The sequence below is a fragment of the Mus caroli genome, unplaced genomic scaffold (genome assembly GCF_978045245.1).
Source record: "Mus caroli unplaced genomic scaffold, Mus_caroli_1 scaffold_6, whole genome shotgun sequence".
Taxonomy (NCBI): domain Eukaryota; kingdom Metazoa; phylum Chordata; class Mammalia; order Rodentia; family Muridae; genus Mus; species Mus caroli.
In genome coordinates this window covers 64,122,782-64,140,533 of record NW_028227261.1, presented here as the reverse complement: position 1 = coordinate 64,140,533, position 17,752 = coordinate 64,122,782, and the positions used below count along the sequence as shown (strand labels likewise).

Sequence of the window (17,752 nt, the reverse complement as noted above, 5' to 3'; positions counted from 1 at the left end):
GGCAAAGATCTAAATTTTTAATGAATCTAACATAATTCAAAGATTATTTTCAAACATACACAAAAAAAAATAATTCAAAAGATTACGGAAATCTTCATAGAGTTAACTTTCTAATCTCTATGGTTCTGGGAGCTATAGTGTCTGTCACAATCACAAACATCTGCAAAGGGCAGGTAGTGTCCCCGAACTCAACAAAATCATGGTTCATCTTCAGGACGTAGTAGACAGCTGTGTGCTCTGTTGCTGGGTCCCTTCAATTTTCCCTGATGCAATTAATATGGTTATGGATCTTTATATGAACTCTCCAAACTCAAACAGTTGCAAAGACGATGACTCAGAACTTTTATAAACCCAGTTCTCATGGGTAAGGGGTGCAACTCAGCAGGCAGAGTGTCTGTCCAGCACACACATAGCCTGAAGTGGAGTCTCCAGCACCATATACACTACAATCCCAGCATTCTGGAGGTGAAGATGTGAGGACCAGATGTTCACGGTCATCCTTGGCTACCCCAAATATCTGAAGGCAGCCGGGGATACATGAGACATTTAGAAAAAAAAAAATTATCCAGTAGTGTTACATACCTTTAATCCCAGCACTCAGGAGGCAGGGGCAGACTAATCTCTGAGATCAAGGCCAGCAAGACTACCTACCGAGCAAGAGTTCCAGGACAGCTAGATCTGCACATAGAAACCCCACCTCAAAAAAAAAAAAAAAAAAAAAAAGAGAGCTCAGGCAATATTAAATAGCTGTAGGTCATAACTGCCCGTGAGCCATGTGTGGAACAAGCATCCATACACATGCATTTCTCTTCCTCCCAGCAACTATTCATTTAGTCACAGAAGATACTCGTCAGTGAGTGAAATGTAAGAGCGCCCATCAGAGAGGATGAAAAGGTACGGGAAGGAGAGGACAATAAAGGATCAAATAATTAGTGTCACCTAACCCTGGCTGAGATTAAGAAGCTCAGACGAAAACGAGAACAAGGCTCAGAATTATAAGGGACAAGTGCTAATGCACAGGGGTCAAAGAGCACAGAAGGGTGTGGCTGCTTCACGTTCATTTACTAAAATGGAAGGGATGGTAGGAAGTCCGAAAGTCCTGATGATTTGGGATGTACAGACAATGAGTCATTCACAGACATGGACCCAAAAGAACACCCAGGTTCTAACCAAAAAAAAAAAAGAAAGAAAGAAAAAGACAACACGCAGTAAACAGCACCCAGGGGAGAACAGGGCTGAATAAACTTACACAGACATATGTTGTGTGAATTATTAAATGCGCTGACCCCAACTATAGATTGTGTATGTTACACATCTCGGACTGTTCAGTCCTAGACCCTCCCACACCATGTCACCAGAGGCCACCACAGTAAAGCAGCTAGTGAAATAGAAATGTCACAGTTCTATTTTGAAAACCGGTTTGGAGGAAACAGGACGAAGCGTGATCAGTTAGTTCCATGAGTATTTTCCCTATCTTACCCAATCCGCTGAATTTATTTCCAAATACACCATGACTTATTTGCTTTGAGCAATACCTCTTGTTCTTTCAGACAGACCCAAATGATGCCTGAAGAACAAAAAGCGTCAAGCATCCTTTAACAAGTGGGCTAGTGGGCAGTTTCAGTTAACTTACATGACAGGGGCATCCATCCAGGGTTTGTCATTTGGGTGGGGAGAGAGAATCATGACTAATGTACCCCCATAAACTCCACTTTGTGATGTGGGAACTAGATCCTAGCCCCTCTTCTACTAAGAAAGAGAGCCAAATTCAAACCAAGAAAACATCCACTGGTCATTTTATCATAAATGCTCAAGCTTAAGGATTCGATTTCTCACTGAAAGGGAAATTCACATTTTAAAATTTATATTCCTGGAATATATTTTCAAGAAGAACATATTTTAAGCTTTTCTTCCATGCTCATCAGCAATATGTTTGTATTATACTCCATACTGAAGACTCCTCTTTGCCTGCTTGCATTTACTTGCCAGCACATCTGTTGGAATCTACTAGCCTTGTGGGACTGAGCAGCTACTAGATCCGTGGACTTTCCATTCACAGCTGACCATTGTTGGGGTTGAACTATACAGTCACCTGTCTTCCCTTCAGTAGCCTGGCCTTGGGATGGCTAGATCAAGTTGGGATGCACTGATTCATCCAGCTAAATTCTGTGGAAAGGCATGGCTGAGATGACCTCCATCTTATAAAGTCCCCAGTCTCTTCAGCTCAGGCTAGCCCTGATCAAGCCTGATGCAGTTGTCTACCCACTGATCCTGGAGGCTGTTCATCAGCAGATTCTGACAACTTCCTCATTGTACGAACAAGAGAACTGCAGTGGAAGCCAGAGGACTGTCTGAGGTTTTACCGAGAGCATGAAGGGTGTTTTTTTTCTATTAGCGGCTGGTGGAATTCATGACAAGTGGGCCAATCCGAGCCTATATCCTTACCCACAAAGATGCCATCCAACTTTGGAGGACACGGATGGGACCTACCAGAGTATTTCGAGCACGCCATATAGCCCCAGACTCAATTTGTGGGAGTTTATGCCTCGCTGACACCTGAAATGCTACCCATGGCTCAGACTCCGTGGTTTAGAGATTGCAGCCTTCTTCCCTGACTTCACTGAACAGCGCTACTATAAGGAGGAGGAACCACAGCTGCACTGTGGTCCTGTGCACTACAGTCCAGAGGAAGGCATCCACTGTGCAGCTGAAACAGGAGGCCCCAAACCAGCCTAGTAAAGCCCTTCAGTCCCTGAGAACTGGTCGTAGTGTTCAGCCTTTCTTCTTAGGGTCAGGAGAGGTGGCTGAAGGCACTGTCCCTGTTGGACCCCACCACGCTCTGGAAGGTCTAACCAACCATAGCTCAGCTGCTGCAGTCCAGCTCTATCTACCTCTTCAGGGGAATATTCATGAGTGCTCAGGAAGGATGGTGACGCCTCTTTTTACAAAGGACTGTCCTTCTTCCTCAAGAAAGAGCCTGCCTGTTGACTAGTCAGGAAAATGCAGTGCCTGGGTCACCAGCATCTGACCTGGCTTCCGTAATAAACTCTGTGCTACCAGGAAAAAACCAACAACAAAAAACAAAAGTCCATGCTGAAAATACCTAAGGCATAAATAAACTGGAGGTTTTGATTTTTCTTTCCTTCCATGAGGGTGGAAAAGAACATAGAGGTGTAATATATGTCTATAGATGTAGCGTTACAAGTAATAGGAACATATGTGAAACCATGTTCAGTTCCAAGCACCAAAAACAGAGACTTAAAGAGGATTTATAAACAGCACAATGAATACCAAAAGTATAGAAAACTAACTTAGAGTGATTGCCTATGCCACTTGTCCAGTTCACAGAGCAGTTCACTATCAACATGCTCCCCTTGATCTTGGAGATGAAGACAGTGAGGTTGAACAGGAGGAGGGGTTCTTTCAAAAAATCCAGGACAAGCAACTACACTTAGAGTCTGCATTCAAGCCTAGTATTTTCCACCTGGCTCTGCTAAATAAAGAATTTGAACCTAAGTGACAATAGCTAACTGAGGCAAAGCGACTCAGCAGAAGCTGGCAGCGAAGAGGCCTTGCATGTGTGATATGTATGGACACAAACAGGATGGGCCCTAAACAAACCAGGAAGAAAACAGCCAAGCTCTGAGCCATTTTAAAGCTACAGGCCCACGGGGATACCTCAACTAGAGATGGGCTTTCAGCTCTGGTCAGGGTACTGCAATTCCAATATCTAAATTTTAAATAATCCCTCTTCCAAATTTTTTAATAATCAGGTTTCAAACAATCTTTGCCCCAGAGGTCACGAAGGTAAAAATGCTATGGTATTTTCTCTGTGTGTGCATTTCTCTCCTACAAGCTTTGACCAAATGCTCCCAGATGTTCAGATCCTAAATATTACACAATGCTATTTTATACTCTCCACAATAAGGAGATACAGAAAAGCAAAACATTACAAAGCAGCCGGCATCCTTTGCTCTAAGCAAAATCAGTCAAGAAAGTGTCTAAGGAAACTTTAAAGTAACTTTGACCATGGGCCAAGAACGTGAACTAAAATAGAAAATAGCGCTCCGAATAAACAGAGTTTATCACCCTCCTGGTGTTTACAAAAATAGAGACTGGTGATAGTCCACTAATACGGTCTTGAAATTTGTTAAAATAATGAAATTCTCACAGCAACAGAACTGTGGAGGAAAAAAAAAGTTAATACAAATATTAAATATTAATTTCCTCTTTTTAAATAACAGACTTTCTTCCCCACTATTAAAAAATGGTAATTTTAAAAATGTAAAAAGGCTGGCTGGTGGTGGTGCACACCTTTAATCCTAGAAGAGTCAGGTGGATCTCTACAAGTTTGACGCCATCATGATCTACAGAGCAAGCTCCAAGACAGCCAGAACTACAGAGAAACCAACCCTGTCTCGGGGAAAAAAAAAAATCTTTTTTTTAAACTTCCTTTCTACAATTTTATAAATTAACTTTTTTTGAAACAAACTCTTTAAGAGGAAAAAAGTCATTTATTAATTAAGTTAGAGGAAAAAGCCAGATATTAATCCCCCACTATTACATTGGAATAGGAAAAAATAGATACCTCCACTTATAAATTCAAACTGCACTCAGCATTGAAACAAAACCTTCAGTGTTTTGTAAACACACAATCATTTACTCTTTAAACACAAATACGTTTATGGAGAAAAATTCCTTTTTTCGAACTAAAAGACTTTTTTTTTTTTAAGTGAGAAATAGGGGCTTCCTGTCGTCAAATTGGCTATTAACGGTCAGAAAGTGACACTATAAAAATGAACACTATAGATGTATAATAGGAAACTTCACATTTAAAAAAATAAAACACCACAGTTAATTTGTTGTTAATGAGGTTACAATCTGATTTTGTTTTAATACCATGACACTTCTGCATATGACCTTCTTGGCTGTTTCCCACGTCACATTCCTTCCCAAAACCCTTAGATATGAAGATATCTTACCAGGAAACCTGTCACTGCACAAACTATTCAGTCAAAAAGGAAACACAAGAGTTAAGAGTCAGTAAAACAGATGCATTCCAAGCCTCCCGCACAGTTTCAGAAATTAGCACCCTGTCAAAGCAGATTATTTGGATAAACACCATTGTCTAGAAATGTAGGATCAGTATCTGAGGTGGGTTGAGAATACACCGAAGACAGTGTTGCCACACAAGAATTGCCTTATAGGCTCAAAGACACACAGAATTTTCCCTTGAAATGAGAAATTTTCTTAGTGACCTTCCTACAGTGACAGCTATGAAGTACATGACCAAGCTAAATATCAAGTTAATTTCTAACAAAAACTTTTCCTAAACACTAGTTAAGACTTGGGATTTTATAATATATAATTTGTACTACTGATTGTGAAAGTTGTTATTTAAGCTTACATTAAAACATAGTTTTTCACGTGCTAAATTCTTCAAGCACTGTTTTTCAAATTTATATATCTTGTCTTATCTCCGTCAATGTATATTGCTTAAAATCTAAAAATAATAAACAACTAGCCACAAACCAGTTAGCATCTTGAAGAAAGTGAATGCACAACTGTTCTTCCAAAATTAGAATAATATGCAATGACGGAGTTGTCATTAAACTACAACATGTGGATTCTGTGAGTACCCTCAGTAAGTGAAACTGGCCCAAACAAGTGAATGGTCTATGTATTCTGTGTCTTCTGTCCAGAGCAGGGTGTGGCCCCCAATAAGAACATGAAGCCTGCAATTGGTTATCAAGAAAATGACCAAACAAGTAAGTACCTAACCAGGATAGACTAATCTGTAGGATCCAATACAAAATAAAAACAGAGTGCCTGTGTTCAAAACTTCTTAGTTTCAAAATTTATGAGGCAAATAGGGAGAGTCATAAAACTGTTCAGATCCCAGTGTGCAGGAAGCAGTTCTGACTCTAAGAAAGCACCATGCTAAACTATAAACAAAACCATTAGAAATGTGCAAGGTGGTCTGCCCAGCAAAGATCCAAGGCAACAAGAACTGAGGGGGAGAAGTGTAGTAAGTCAGGCCCAAGGTAACCCTGCCTATACAGAGGCACCCCACCTCACTTACAGGCTAACAGCTCTCCAGCATCCCTTCCTTCCTCCCTCCCTCGTTCTTCCCTCCCTCCATATAAATATCATGGGAGATAAAGGTGCTAATGAGAATGTGACAAAGTGGTAGACTTAAGACTTCAAATGAGAGCACAGGAACTGACCCTACCAGTCTGACAGTGTACGTTAAGAGTATACGGTCCTTTACAGAGGCAAGGGAAGCAAAAAGCCTAAGGACAATTCCCCACTGTGCTGCTGGTGTTCTTATACCATAGTAATAATGCCAGAAAATTATCACTGATTTAAAAAAATTGATTTTTCAAGTCAAGAGAAACACTCGATTATAACTTAGCAGTCAGAGTACTCTGGACGGCTCTGCTGTGTCCTTTAAGACAACTTGGGACTTGCTTCTAGAAGAGAAAATGGGAAAGAAAAAAAAATTTATTATGTTGAAAAGCAAAGCACCAATAGCTGAGGATAGTTTGTAGGGTTCGGCCAAAATCACCTGTCCATACAAAAAAATGGAGACTATAGCAAGGATAGGGCAGAGGAATTATGGCTTCCGGCCTGAAGCCACAATTTTCCCTTAACCTACTATTCAGAGTCTTAATTAAAATCACAAAACCTGAGATTGAACTTTGTTTCTTTTCCTGAAGAAAAACTATAAACAACTAACCAAAACTCAAAACCAAGTCAAGACTTCCAAGGACTAGAATATCTTAGTGACAAAGGGTCCGCAGTGATTGGGGAAACAGGTGGACAGGCTGATGCTGACCAGAACTGAGTATTCCGTCCACAGGAGTAGTGTGAGCAGTCGGAACAGTGTGGCCTGGTTTATTCCCAAAGCCGTGCACTACACAGTGGAGGAAACACGTACAGACCTGGCTAGGAACTATAAAGGCTTAAACACCTAGAATCACTCTTTAAAGGGAAACACAAACAAAAATCCCTCATGCCTTGTGACAACACAGTCACCCAGACAGGTAACGAGGAGTCCGTTTTAATCACGGGAACACAAAAGACAGTTGAGGAGATGGTGAGAATGTGTTTCTTTATGGATTTGGCAACCTCCCCCAAAGCTGAAAAATAAAGACTAAAATTCTCGGAGCCATCCAGCAACCTGTCTCCATCTGCATACCCAGAGTGCCGGATGAGAAAGATGATATAGATTCTGGAGAGCTTTCTATCCTGCACTCCCAAAATGGAGCCTCTACGTCAGCTTCCACCAAAAGACCATCACCTAGCACAACATATGAAACTTGAGGAATCTGGACAAAAGGTTTTAGAAAAAACTGCCTTCTAACTCAACTAAACAGTATTTCAAAAAGGTTTCAGTTAGGGGAATACCCGACTGGCACTCAAGTCAATGGACTTTTTGCGTTAAGTTTTGACACTGGGCTACGTTTTTTTGTTTTGTTTTGTTGGTTTTGTTTGTTTGTTTGTTTTAAACAGAGTTATTAAGGTTAAGAATAAAATGGAAAGAAAAAGTGTTTTTTAAGGCTCTTTTATCCTTTCAGAAGGTATTATATCTAGGCACTGCTAAGTGCCGCTCTTTGGGGAAAGGAATTAAAAGAAAGCACATAACTGGTAGTAATTCCTCCTTTTCCCACAATTTCAGAAAATGTAAAGAGAATATAGAAGATGGAAGGTTTCATCATAAAGATGGCATATTAAATATGCACACAAATTTAAATGACGGTCTGGACAGGTAAAACTTCAGGCTCAGCTCACACCTAGAGGGACGGTGTCTGCGTTCAGGCCCTGGATAACTAGGTAAGGCTTTTCCACGAGATGACTGCTGGTCATTGTCCCCTCTGCACCTGCTGGTAAATCCTGTTAGGTTGGTCAGCCTGGCTCCTTCAGTCTCCCTAGTGTGCTCACCAGTCTTGCGCCAAGGCCTCAGAGATTTTGGCCAGGCAAATGTATGACCACAGTACCACAGTGAGCTACCTAAGCCCGGCGAGCTAGCTGAACCCGAAGCCTGCGGAACAGAGCATCCGCGCTTCGCGCCACTAGCGCGCAGGCAGACCCGGGATGCGACCGCCACCGGCTGCAACCTCGCTCGGCTGCGCCTACCACGCAAAAGGGATCACCACGGCTCCCGCCCCGAGCGCCCACGGCCTCACGCTACCCCGGCACACCGCGTGGCCTCTCCAAGTCTCCAGGCGCCGTCCCAGGTGGGCACCCGCCAGACACCGCCACCACGCTCCCGCACGAAGAGCAGCTGCGTGTCCTCCCACAAGGTGGCCGAAGGCGCCACAGGGGCGGGAAGCCCCCTCCCCCACGCCCCCTCCAATGCACTCACCTGCGTCTGGGCGCAGTTTCCCGGTGGCGCTACACGCCGCGGTGCAGAGTACGTCCACGCCCGTGCACGCGGCTGGCGCCACCGGCCCCGCTCTGCTCCCAGGCCCACTCGGCTCCCACCGCCCCACGCCGCCCCGTGCCCACAGGAGGGGCGGTGCCGGGTCCCCCGGTCCCCGGCAGGAACTTCGCGGGCGCTACCTCCACTGTCGCCAGTGGCGTTGTCGCGTGCCCGACCAGCGCTCGGGTGGAGGCAAGCCGGACGCTGCCTAGCGCTGCGGCGGACACCGAGTCCCGGCCCCTGAGTCCTGGCTGGAGCCCACGGAGGGGCGGCCGTCCCCGCCCCCACCCCCACCCACGCCCCCCTCCACTTGCCTGCTGCGGCTCGGCTGCAGCTCCCACGGCTCGCGCCGCCGGCCGACAGCACCGCTCAGAGGAGTCACGCTGGCGGCGGCGGGAAGGCGGACTGGAACACGACGGAACCCCGCCCTACCGACCGGCTGCTGCCTCAGTGACGCTGGGGCGCCGCGGTCCCGCCGTTTGTAGCAGGGCGGGGAGGCGGGGCTTGCCTGGCAGCGCGCCAGGAGGCGGGGCCCAGGAGTGCTCGCCACGCCGCCCGCCGGCCCGCGTGTGCCCAGCTCCGCCACCTTCAGGGGCACATGCTCCCTCCAGGCTCCTCCACTGGGCTTCCCGGGGCGGCCGGGGCAAGTTTGCATGCACACTGAGGGATTGGGGCAGTGACCCAGGCACAAACTGGGGTCACTTTGGACATAAATGCGTGCGCCAAGTGTAAGTCTAGATATGCACACAGAATACCTGTTTTTTTTTGTTTGTTTGTTTGTTTGTTTGTTTCAAGAAAAGGTAAAGGCTTTTCCCCCTCGCCCAAAGCCCAAAGGTCCTGTCTGTCCCTCGACGGAAAACTAAAAGCTTAGTCCCGCTGCGCCTTTCCACCCCCCTAGACAGATTGTGAGAGCTAAATAAGCCCCGGAGTACCTGTGCGAGGTGCTATACCCTGCTTCAGATGTGAAGTAGGAAATCCTGCACTCGACCCTGCATGCACCTGCCGTGAACCACATCCTCCCCGTGCCCTCACGCCAGCCCCGCACAGGCCCAGCTCCGAGGGGGCGTCCGAGTGCTGGCCATCCCCAGCCTGCTCCCTCACTCAGCTCAATCTCTTTTACCCAAAAAAACCTGCGCCTGCTCTGGACCCAGACTCAAGATCTGGAGACAGAGCCGCACACGTTTTTTTACACCTGCTTGGCGGCTTAATTACCAGAGCACCTGTCGTACAGGGTTTTTTTTTTTTTTTTTTTTTCTATTAATGAAAAGGTTTAACCCTTCCCTCTAGAAAACTACATTTAAAAACATCACCTGTCATACCTACCTGAAATTGCAGGAGGCAGGAGGAAAGAACTGAACAGTGGGCGATCGAGTCGCCGCAAGAACGTGATGGAGGTTACAGCTTCAAGGACATGATGCGGGTTTGATGCAGCAAGGTTCGCTAAGGGCGCCCAGAGATCCCCGCCCCCACGCGACGGGCGGGGAGGGAGGACTCCTCTATCCCAGGGATGAAGGGGGGTGCAAATTTACCCTCTAGAGGGAAGTGAAATCAGGCATAGTAAATTAGGGAAAACAATTATGGTCAAAATAGAGACAGGCCATCCTCAATTTGGGAGACCCTGGTTAGGGACACCAGAAATAGCTAATTGATTCAACACCAGCATTTCTGTGTCACCCCAAATCAGACTTGGAATTAAATGACCTTAACTGACTTTGTGCGGGATCCTGGGAAAACTGCTCAAAGCGCCTGTGCCTCTTTGACCTCCCTCTAAACATTTATAATATTCCCATCCCAGGCATGCATTATTGCTAAGAATACCAGTTTTGAAATGTTAGAGAGAAATGGGCCTACCCAATTTGTTAATCTAGACCTGAAACCCTTCCAATGCCCTTCACTTTACTTTCTGAAGATGTCTGCTTGAAGTTAGACCTCTCTCAACAGATACTTTCCAAGTAGGCTAAACCACATCGGTCTACAATCTTCGTTCTCCTACAGAACTGCAAAACGGGTTAGCTCTATAAAAGGAATACCCAAGCCTTTGGTTAAAAGATGGAGGGGGGAGGCTTCAAGGGTCTGTTAAGATAGGTTCATGGAATGACAGAGATAACTGGGGGAAACTGCTTTTTAATTAAACTCTTAAATGATGACTTTGAAACATTCAACATTTTTCTTTTTCACAGACTTGTTTGCTCAGTTTTGACAAATCTCTCAGATGTCCCATTTAAGAAGCCATTTTATGAGGATTATCAAACATCCCTGACCTTCCTTTCCCCACAAAACACAAGCTCCCTCTCCTGACCTTTAGAAACTGATTATCATTTAGGAAGATAATCTGTTGGGTTACTATTGTCTACCTTATAACCCCTCCGATTCCCCTTCATTTTAAGCCTATCTTTTTAGGTTGCAATTAATAGTAGGCCCAGAAAAATAAAACATATGCACGTCCTACCCCACTATCTTGGGAATAGCTCTAATAAACAAGGATGTGGAGAAAGGTTGCAGGTTTAGAATCTTAGCCAAATGGAATGTGTGTACATGAGTGGGGGAAGGGGCAGAACCCGTTCATTTAAGGGAAGAAGTGCTCGGACATTCATCTCTGTCCATCAGTGTTAGCGTAAACACTAAATGGCTGATTATTTCTCTCACCCTCACCACAATAAAGGCAGACCTGGAGCTGTAGTTAGGAGGTAGAGAAGATAACCAATCTCCACGTCTGTTTTGGTAACAGATACTTGAAAATGGAAAATGGGGAACGTATCCACCCTCCAATCTGCCACAGTTGTACAGCTTTCCTATTAATTCTTTATAGACGTGAAATAGGTGGGCACGTAGCAACGTGCTGGGCATAAATTAAGCAACAATGGCCACGAGAAGTCCTGTCTGCCACAGAGGTACAGGGTGGGCACTGCCACCTTGCCATCCCTACCCCCCCCCACACACACACACACATAACACGCCCTAGGCAGAGTCGGGGGAGGGGGGGTGGCAGAGCGCTAGCTTTTGGAACCAGCCTGTGGGTGGGGTAGGGAGCTGCCAGAGATGAACAACCCGGGCCAGCTTTGTAGCTTGCCCCCATACTTTGCGTCTCGAGCACCACTCGGCGCTCGCACGCACACATTCGCCCACACCCCCTCGTACCGATAATTTAAACTTCTCCGAGGCAAAGCCAGCACCTCGGTCCGCCACCACCTCCCCCGCCCTCGCCGCCCGGCGAGAATCCTCCCCCTTTCCCACGTCTACCCGGATTCGCTCTTTCGCAGTAGAAAGCCGGCTGTTTTCCCCTGCACCCGGAGAAATCACAAAAGTTAAAATGAAGCGTGTGCCTGTCTGCCCAGAGTCTCGTCCCCAACCATCTTTCTCCTGGCGTCAGTTTTAACAATAGCTACTCGAGGAAGGGGAGCTGCGAGGAGGGGCTGAGGGCTATACAGCCGACTCAGCTCCCTGGGTAGCTGCGATGCCTCGCGGCTGCCAGTGAATCCCCCTTTCCCGGAAGGCGGGCTCCGCTGCGTAGGACCAAGGACAGGGCTTGGAATCCGCTGCCCAGCGCCCAGCACCGCGAGGCTCCCAAGCAGCTGCCACTTCACACTCACGGCTCCAAGGATCTTATTTACGCTTTTCTGAACAAAGGGAATCTCATATCCGGTATAGGCTCAAAGATTCGGTCCCAAATTGGCAGTCTTCTTTTAAATCTGAATTACGATCATTGGAATCCGTGAATCAGAGTCCTCAATTCTGGCAATGATGAGTTTTGACAGCTTCTAACCACCCCAGCCCCAGCCCAGCCCCAGCCCTCAGGCTGTATGTACTTTTTCCAGGCAACTACAACTCGCTGCCTGGTGCAGCATCTAAATTCCATCTGGCAATCCCATCTCCCCGGCACACGCTATCTAGTTAATGCAATTAAGCTGAGGATTTTCCCCACTGGTCTAATCTGCAAGTAAGTCCAGGCTTCTGATTTCCCCAGTCCTTCGATTCCTTTTGCGAAAGTAGAGGCATGCATTCCCCCCCAACATTCAAGTTATCCCTCTCTTCCCACGAAATGAACTTCCAACCTCAACCCCGAAGCTCACTGAACATGTAGTCTCCCATTGTAGCCTGCTGTATCCTGACCACATTTACCACTTAAGTTTCTATCAAGTGACATTTTTGAAAATTCAGTACGTTAAGCATGCGTCCACTGTCTTCTAGTCTGGCTCTCAAGAAAAAAAAAAATAAAAATAAAAATAAAAAATTAAAAAAGCAAAGCAGTCGCTTTGAAATGAGGCAAACATGTGCAATTAACTTCACATTCTGTATTCCGCTCACTTACAGGTTTTCTGGGTTTGCCAGCGCATCGCTGCAACTAATGATTAAAGAAACCAAACCGAAACTTACCTTTCTCCCTTAAGGTTTTTGTGTATGTGTATTTTTAAAGTAACGGTGCAGTTCTCCCAATAAGGATGAGCAAGAAGCTGCTGGATAGTTCTCTTAAGACAGCACGAAACCTAAACTGTGCTCGGCTTAAAAGAAGCAAATAAAAAGAAATGCTTTCGACCCCAAAGTCCAATGCTAAAAGAAATGATGAAAAAAATATGAAAGGGGAGGGGAAACTTAAAAAAGAGAGTTTAAAAAGACGGAGAGACTACTCCTATTGCCGTTCAACTAAACAAAAAGGTGCAAGAAAAACAAACCAAGGAACAAAGAAAAGAGACGAAAGAACGTTTTTTCAAAAAGACGATGTCTTTCTCCGTGTTGCTTTTTAGTAGGTCGCTACAGGAGTAAGCTGCTGCATCTCTAAGTGAGAACAGAAATAAGGGGGGAGGACGTCTTAAAAGGGAGGTGGACTGGACCACAGATTTATAGCACCGTATCACCAACCCCTTCTCTGCCTCCGCACTGCCGTGTGTGCAGCTGCTCTGCCAGAGTCCTATCCCGGGCAGCACGCGCGGAAGTATACGCCGAGTTGCGCCACAACGCAACATGCTCATCGCCCCAGGTTTCTGATTGGGCGAGACGCTTCTATTGAGGCCGCCCAGGCGAAGCTCTGCTAGGTGATTGGCTAGGGACTTATGTCACTCTTGAGAGCTCAATGGAGTCCCGTTTCAAGGTAAGTTGTGCCGGGAGGTACACACTTAACACTGGCGGCGAAGGGAAATGCAAGAAGCAAAAAGAGATGGGAGAGAGAGCAACGTGGGAGGGAACTGTACTATGAGAGTTTGCGATATGGCACCATCTATTTTCCTCTTAAGTCTTTCTGCTTCCAAAAGATTCGTTTTATTTGCCCTCACGGCTGCATCTTTGGCATATTTCTTTGTAATAGTAAACTGTCCGGTATGTATGAGTCATCGAGAGCGCCTCTCTTTTTTTGAAAGGGATTTGAACGTACACCCATTACTTGTCCGCATGCCTTTTTTGGTTTGTGTTCCAGTAATCTTTACATCTGTATTAGATATTGGGTAACTCTGTGTATGTTTCTCTATTTTAATATGTCCACCTCTCTCTCTCTCTCTCTCTCTCTCTCTCTCTCTCTCTCTCTCTCTCTCTCTCTCTCCCTCCCTCTCTCTCTCTCTCCTTTTAGAATAAGAATGAAATAAAAATGGTTTCAACTAAATCTGTACAGTTTGAACTAGCTTTCAATGTATGTCAGGGTAAAAAAGGGGTAGCAAAAACATCGTACGTACTTAACAAAAACAAAAAACAGGTAATGAATTGAAATAATGTCCTTCAGTTGGAGGTAAAAAGAGCAGCTATATATAAAATTAAAACAAGCCACTCCTTTGCATTTGCTGGCAATACAGATCTTGGACCACACAAGGATTGCTGACAGTAAAGATAGTTCAGCCTTTACCAGGTTCTTTTGAGAATTCAAAAGTTTGATCAGTAGACCAAGTGCTGTCTATGCCTTTGCTTTATAGATGAAGATTTCTTTATTCCAACCTCATGTTTGAGTAATATTCAAGAGGCTGAAGTACAGGTTTATTCATACTTACTTCTTCCGTTCAGTGAAAGTGAGATTACTAAATTTACCTGGATTTATTTATAATGAGAAACAATATCCACCTAACTTAGTTCATTTCCAGAGGAATTTTCAGTTTTGACAGATATAGCCTCAACTTCCTAAACAGTACATGTATTTCTTACATAATCTCTCTTCTCTCAAAAATTATTTTACTACTATGTTTATTTGCTACTAGTCACTGTCCTTGATAATGTAAGAGAGCAAAGGCAACGGTAGAAATTAAACATTGCAGGAAGATGGAATGTCAGAGGGAAAGAGAAAGATGGTCTGAGAGCAAGTGACTTAGAAGTGGAAAGGAAATTGGTGTTCCTTGAGCGTGTCCTTGAGTTTGATAAATGATTAATGTAAAGAACTGGGGACCTGTTTATTTCCCGTTTAACCTGTGTAACAGTATCTAAGTTATATTATTTTGCATAACAACAACTAGGGTTGGAAAAGAGGGCCTGAATCTATGTGTATAATTACCATTTATAATTATCATTTTGGAGCTCCCACCTCCTACTTTTTATATAACAATAGCTCCTTGGGGCTTAATTTCAACTTAAAACTATTAACTAGTCTCCAGTGAAACTACAGACAAATTAAGGAAAAAAAAAAAAAAAAAACAGCAGCTTGAAGAGAAGAAGCCAGGAGACCAAAATATAAGAAAGCCTGCGTCCCTGTTTACAATAGAAATATGAATAACAGCAGACTGGGTTTCTTGTCAAATACCTTCAACTCCTCTCACCTACCACCTCTGTACATGGGAAAAATTGACAAAACTACACTACTGTTTGATTTATTCATTTATGCATGAGATGAACCATATTTTCTCCTTGTGATCATGTTCACACCCTGATATTGCATTAGTTCCATACATTCATAAAATAGTAGCAGTTTGAAGGGGATTCTTACATTGGTAAAGGCACAAATACCTTTTTATGGGTGGAAACTAATAAAGACATTACATGGAAAGTAATAAAGCTGTCCATTCGAATGCAAAAATTACTTAATTCTGTACATCCGGTATATATGCTTTGTCTCAGTTTGGCAGAGAGGAAATATTTTCAAAACGTTGCTATATTCAACATGTTGTCTTTTCTTTGTAGATAGCACAAATTACTTGGGAAGCTGAAAATATCTTTAAATGGCGGTTTACTCCTTAAATAATACAGTTGTTAAATTTTGAAAAACCTTTAAATAGATAAGCAACATTTGCTTTTCTGACTTTTAAAAATAAAATGGCAAGTGATATCTGGATGCAGATCTCACTGTGAAATTCATACGCCAAACTCGAAACATTATGGTGCACTGTGCTTCTAGCGATTAATGAAGACTATGTGCAAACATCCCACCTAAATTAAGCACAAATTTTAATCAACACCTCTTGATTCATAGTTAAGAAAAAGAATTATCCTCAGCACCTGGACTTGCATTAGATAAACAGTCTTTTCATGATAATTCAAATTCTGATTAAGTCATGTTAGGTCTGACATTCTCTCTGAAGCCTAAGCAGTATTTTGACTTGAGACAGAAAGGAGAGTTTGGGGAGCTTCCAAAAGCATGGAGACAAGTTGAGTGTTGATAAAATTGCAAAGTAGTGCTTTTCAAAGCTGAGATTTAAAGACTTCAATTGACTATATTACTGAAGTTTTCTCATAAAAGAACATGTCCCTCCCAGGAATACTTAACAGCATTGAGGACAGTGTTGTTAAAATAAATAACTCCCTTATACAAGCCCTTCTACAGGAGGAGAAGGGGTGACTTGACCATAATTAAAGTCTCTGCAAACTACTCGTAACTTTTTTTAAAACAGTGAATAAGGTAGCTCAGATATGTGTGAATTACTATTTAACTTGGCTTGGAAATTCTAAATAGTGTTCCTTTTAAGGGAATTGAAATACTATTTTCTGATTGCTTAGCTTTGGGGAGATTTTGTGTTCATAATATTGGAAATATACGATTTAAATCCTGCATACGAGGTGTTGATATTATATAACCTGCCCACTACCTTCTTCACTTTCCCTCCTGAAAGGAGTATACAATCTTTCTTTTTACAGCTTGAAAAACAGAAAAAGTTATGGATATATTGGACACTTCTGAGAGTTTAGGTCCTGAGAGCACACAGAAGAATGAGTCAGGAATTAGTTGAGTCAGAAATTAGTACCATGGACAGAGACCAGCCTAGCGGACAGAGTAAAGTTTGCAGAGCAAGATTGGCGACGTATTTTCTCTTCCTCCCGTTGAGACTCGGTTTCGAGCTCGTTGGTGAAAGCTTTTATACCACGGATTTGAGGCAGAGACTGTCCTCCATCGAAACAGGTTTGTTTGGAATTAAGCTTCCTTTTGTTATAGCCCGGCCATTGTAACAAACCCCAGAGTTAGAGCCTGGATGCGTGTCCTCTTACTCTACTCCACTCCCTTCCCCCACTGCCTGGAGGAGCAACCCTTTCATCAAGGTGTTCTTGCAAAATAAATGCAAATCCCAGTAATCTTGGAAAAGTCTGGCAAGCCTACCTCAGAGTTTTTCATCTTGAAATTTTCCAGTGGGAATAGAAGCAAGAACTCATCCTTGACTACCTTAGCTCTTTTCTGGGACGGTTTCTCTCCCTGGCAAAGTCTTTCGCCCTTGAGTACTACCCCAAGACTGTTTTGCAAAGGACCCTTTATATTGCAAACGCTGGAGCAGGAACAGTGTTTAGTGAAGCAGAAAGCAAGACCACAGCCTTTTCTCGACTTAAAATTCATCTACAAAAGGGAAAGGCTACAAAATACAATATACTCAAGGGGAACTCCTCGGGTTTCTGATTTACCTGAAGAGATATGTGAATCGTGAATTATTTCATATTTTTTCCAGTAAATCTTGGGAGATGACTCTACATTGTGACACACACCCCCAACTTGTCTCCCTCTGCCAGGAAAAATTCTTGTATGAGTCACATTCTCCTTTGAGCCCCTTGCTGCGGGTTTCAGACCAAGATCTGTCGCACGTGCCCCTCTGTGTTTCAGCCTGCGATTAAATCATTTATGAAAACGCTCCCACGAATATCCTCAGATTTTCTTCCGTCGTTCACTCTGTGGGAACTTTTAGGAGGATAAACTCGCGTCTCTGCTAGCGGGAAGGGGAACATCCACGTAAACAAGAGAGGGTAAAAAAAAAGGAAGGAAGAAAGAAAGGAAGGAAGAAAGAAAGGAAGAGAGAGAGAGAGAGAGAGAGAGAGAGAGAGAGAGAGAGAGAGAGAGAGAGAGAGAGAGAGAGAGAAACTAGAGGTGATACAGGGCAAATCAGAGCCTGTGGTGTCCGTTTCTTTCAGTGATGCTAACAGCCTTCTCTAAGCTTCCTCCTGCAG

The 17,752-nt window shown here is 44.1% G+C and overlaps 1 protein-coding gene and 1 pseudogene across 13 annotated transcripts in view; one reads left to right on the top strand and one right to left on the bottom strand.

The window, feature by feature from the left end:
• Positions 1-13,323, bottom strand: part of Elavl2 (ELAV like RNA binding protein 2) — a 125,920-nt gene extending 112,597 nt beyond the window's left edge. For 10 of the 13 annotated variants that reach the window (XM_085839188.1, XM_085839189.1, XM_085839190.1 and 7 more), the window contains exon 1: positions 12,800-13,323. The gene's annotated coding sequence lies outside the window, so the exon portion shown is untranslated. Of the gene's footprint in view, positions 1-8,368; positions 8,431-8,739; positions 8,859-12,799 lie in introns of those variants that run through there. The other 3 variants (XM_029476741.2, XM_029476745.2, XM_029476752.2) reach the window with 2 other exon arrangements.
• On the top strand, positions 2,188-2,736 carry LOC110292372 (nucleoside diphosphate kinase 6, mitochondrial-like; annotated as a pseudogene).
• Positions 13,324-17,752: the final 4,429 nt, after the last annotated feature.